A 4,782-nucleotide genomic window follows, 5' to 3' on the forward strand; every position below is an offset into this window, starting at 1 on the left:
GTTATGTTGAGTGAAGTAAACCCAGTCTCTAAAGGTTATGTGCTGTGTGATTCCATTTACATAACATTCATGAGATAACAAAATTGTAGAATGGAGGACCAATTAGTGGTTCCCAGGGGCTAGGTATGGAGGGAGAAGGGTGTGGGTGAAGCTACAAAAGGGTATCATATGTAGTGATTGAACAATTCTGCATCTTAATTGTGGTGGAGGTTCTGTGAGTCTATAATGTGATATAATTATTTAGAACTATACACACACACACAGACACAGAACACACACAAGTAGTGCATGTGAAACTGATGAAATCTAGTGAGTTCTATGGTTTTGTACCAATGTCAACCTTACAGTTTTGATAATTGTATTATAGTTACACAGGATGTTACCACAGGGGAAAACTGGTTGAAAGATAAGCATGACCTTCCAGTACATAGTTATTTTGCACCTTCCTGTGAATATTTAATTACTTCAAAATTAAAAGATGTTTTGCACGTGTTAAATGTGAAAAAAGATATCTGAAGACAAGGGAAAATAAAAAGTAATAATTATAATAGCAAATACATGTAACACTACATGCTTGATGCCATTCTAAGCACATTACATATAGTAAGTCATTTAATCCTTATAAGAATTCTATAATGTTTACAAAATAATCCTAATTTAGAGAGGAGAAAGTGAAAATAGAGAAATGTATGTGAAAAATACTCAAATCCTAGCTTAAGGTGAATTTTCTATGATTAAGCAAAGGGAAAAGACAGAAGCGACATACATACAGCTATTAATATACTTAAATACGTTAAATATTTAAATCAGTTTATAAAAATGTTAAAAATAAAAGACAAACATACTGGATAAATACTTAAATATGAGAATGAAAACATATTATTATGACACTTTTTAAAAAGCATGAAAAGAGATATGGACAACACAGAGTTTTCAGGAGTTAAGTGGGCAAAAGCAAAGACAGCTAAAATCATCTGGGTGATTTAGTAGCCAAGAGCACAAACGTGACAAATAAAAAAGAAACAGATTTGTTTTTGCCTCTGACATTTTCCTCCATAAAGTTTCCATTTCCTCATCTGTAAGACCTATTTTACGAAGTGCAAGTGAAGGTGACATGAGGTAATGTACATAGAATGTTTAGCATGGGAGCTGGAACATAAGTACTCAAGAAATGGTAGTTATTATTACTTTGTAAGATGAGATATGGCTATCTAATATATATTTAACCTCAAAACAATTAAAAATAATTAAACAATTTAACCTCAAAACAATTAAAAGTAAAAATTGCAGTATAATATTTTTGTCCTTTTAAATGGCAAAAAAAAATTAAAGAAAAATATTCAACTCCATTGTTAGTGCAGAGAGATATATTATGCATCCTTTCTGAGTACATTTTTATAGGATTCATCAAAAAAAATTCTATAAAATATGCAATAGCATTTCTAGGACTCCATCCTTAAAATAAAAATTGAAACACAAGATTTATGTTTGGAGAAGTCTTGTTTATGTAGTTAAAAACTGTCCAAATGTCCAAAAATATTTAAAATGTCTGAAAAAATATATGCAAAGAACAACAAATGTTAAGTCAATATACCAAAAAGTTACCAGTAGTTTTCTCCTGACTAGGGATTTTCTTTATACTTTTGTTGTTTTCTAGTCGCCTTACATTGAGTATTTGCATCTTATATTGAAAGACAATACTTACAAAAAATTTATCTAAACATATCTGGACTGTATACTTAAACATCAAATAGAATTGAGCCTTAAATCTGTAAATATATAGTCATAATGCCTTGCAAAAAGGGCCTAAAAGAATAATGTTTTGTTAAATAAAGTATAGTAAAACCCTGCAATAAAATACTATGCAGGCACAGTAATTGATTATATAAATGCATATGTATTAGAAACAATGTCAACAAGTACTGCCAGAAAAGTAGTTACAAACCCTCTACATACTGTATGGTGACTCCATAACATAATAAAATAAAATAAAATTTGAAAAAAAACCCTATACATAGTACAATCAATATTTTATATATGTATCATACGATAATATTTTCCAGGTAGATAAAGGAGTAGATCAAGCTATAGATACAGATGGAGAAAAAAATACAGACACAGATAGAGATACAGATGCAGATGTAGATATGTAAGTATATAGATATAGATATATAAACATAGGAGACAAAATTTTAACAATAAAATTGCTTGGGGGCTGTACGTTTATGGGTTTATGAGTTCCATTTCATGTTTGCTTTTTTTCATAATTTCTAATATTTTCTACAAGGGACATAGATTTTTAATTAAATACATATTTAAAAAAGAAACATGGACAACGCACTATCTTCCTCCAAGAGGAAGTATCAACTAAAGAGCACACTGGGAAGGAGCTGTGGGTGGGGAGAGTCACAGAGGAGAAGAGATGAGAAGTGGGTGTGGAAGGAGGAATAGGAATTTTCCACAAGCCGATGGAGGTTATCCCAAGGCAGAGCCCCGTAGAGCAGGGAGCCCGATGCGGGGCTCGATCCCAGGACTCTGGGATCATGACCTGAGCTGAAAGCAGACGCTTAACGACTGAGCTACCCAGGTGCCCTGAAAACTCAATTCTTAAACCAAAGTGATTTCTGCTTTGTAAACAACATATGAACCACCTGCTCCCAGATTTGCTTGGTCTTGATCCCATAAATGACAGGATTCAGCATAGGTGGGGCAAAAGGCATGCAAAGGTGGGGCATGCAAAGATTAGCCAACAAGATGTGGGTATGAGGAGGAATGTGGTGTCCAAACCTCTTAGTAAGGATTGTAAAGATTCCAGGCCCATAAAAGAGGACAATGACACAGATGTGGGAGCCACATGTGTTGAGAACTTTGTGGCGAGCATCTTGAGAAGGGATGCAGAAGACAGCACAGAGAATCAGCACCTAGGAAACAAAAAATAGCACAGCATCTAAAACCACTGTTAACATTAGGATGGAAAATCCCTACCAGATATTCATTCGAATGTCATGACAAGCATATTTGGCCAAGCCAATGTGTTCACAAAAGGTGTGTGGAATGACATTATTGTGGCAGAAAATCAATCTTTTCAAAAGAAATATGGGGAAAAGTGTACAGAACTTCTCAGAAAGACAGTCACACCGATTTTCCCAATCAGAGCATGTGTAAGAATAGCGGTGTATCTCAGTGGGTAGCATATGGCAATGTAGTGGTCAAACACCATCACCAGCAAGATCCCTGACTCAGAGATGAAGGTGGTATGGATGATGAAGAACCGAGTGATGCAGTGATCCAGGGAGATCTCCCCAGCATGGAACCAGAAGATGGCCAAGGCCTGAGGTACTGTGCACGTGGAGAGGACAATGTCCGCTCCGGCCAGCATGCAGAGGAGGAGGTACATGGGTTCATGGAGGCTGCGCTTTGTGAGGATAATGCAGATGAGCAGACTGTTCCCGAGCAGGGCAATGACATAGGAAATGATGAAGGGGATGGAAATCCACGTGTGCTGGTCTTCTAGCCCAGGGATGCCCAGGAAGTGGAAGACCATATAGCTAATAGCAGTGTGGTTTAAGGCAGTCATGCCTGGAGTAGATGACCTGGGATCTCACTTTCTGTTTACAAAGAGATAAAAATACATATTCTTAAAAAAAAAAAAGTATTTTATTTATTTATTTGAGAGAGAGAGAGTGAGCGAGCACAAGCAGGGGGAGGGGCAAAGGGACAGGGAGAAGCAGATTCGGGCTGAACAGGGAGCCCGACATGGGGCTCAATCCTAGGACCCTGAGATCATGACCTGAGCTGAAGGCAGATGCTTAACCCCGAAAATACACATTCTTTTTAATATATTCTTAAGGGAAATTATTCTAATATTCTTTGTGAATATTAGAACTTTTGGCATATCTCACACTCTTCATCTTCTCGGAACATGCAAATAGGAAATATGCAAAGATAAAGGATATGGTCTGTGCCTCAATGAATGACAGCCAGTTATATTCACCTCCAACTAATCAAAGTCAGAAACATTATTGTATGTATTTCACTTTCAAACAGAGGATTATACATAAACAGAAAAACTCATTATGCATGACTAGGGAGAGTGTAAAAGATACTTGAAATTGACTAATTTATCAGAAGGGAGGCAGCATAAGAAAAGGTGAATATACTGATCAACGCACAATATGTTCATGAAACATTTCCAGCCTAGGGTGACAGGTGCATAGGGAATGCTTGGGAGGCAGGGAGGAATGCACAGGCAATGAAGAGCCTTGATCACAACTTCATACTTAGACCTCACCCTTTACACAGGGGTCAGTCATCACATGTCTTGAAGATTTACTGGAATAGTAATTGACTGAGAAACTGGATGCTAAAAGGTAAGTTGAGTTCTAGGAATAGAGTGGGTCTGAATGTAATATAGTCACAGAGGAATTAAACTAATATTTACTGGGGCACCTGGGTGGCTCAGTCATTAAGCGTCTGCCTTGGGCTCAGGTCATGATCCTAGAGTTCTGAGATCGAGCCCTGCGTCGGGCTCCCTGCTCTGCGGGAAGCCTGTTTCTCCCTCTCCCACTCCCCCTGCCTGTGTTCCCTCTCTCGCTTTCTCCCTGTGTCAAATAAATAAATGAAATCTTAAAAAAAAAAAACACTAATATTTACTAATCATTGTTTTATGCCAGGGATTGCAGTATCCACGTTGCATGTGGCATTTTGTATACTCTTCGTGTAGGGAGCAGACCTCCACTCTAGTAAGTGGATATTTTCATTGTCTCCATTTCACACCTAAAG

At 37.1% G+C, this 4,782-nt stretch overlaps 1 pseudogene; it reads right to left on the bottom strand.

Annotated features, from left to right (window-relative positions):
- Positions 1–2,600: 2,600 nt before the first annotated feature.
- On the bottom strand, positions 2,601–3,577 carry LOC102749738 (olfactory receptor 52B4-like; annotated as a pseudogene).
- Between the last annotated feature and the right edge of the window lie 1,205 nt (positions 3,578–4,782).

This window comes from Leptonychotes weddellii, chromosome 11 (genome assembly GCF_054177405.1).
Source record: "Leptonychotes weddellii isolate Sample4059 chromosome 11, ASM5417740v2, whole genome shotgun sequence".
NCBI lineage: Eukaryota > Metazoa > Chordata > Mammalia > Carnivora > Phocidae > Leptonychotes > Leptonychotes weddellii.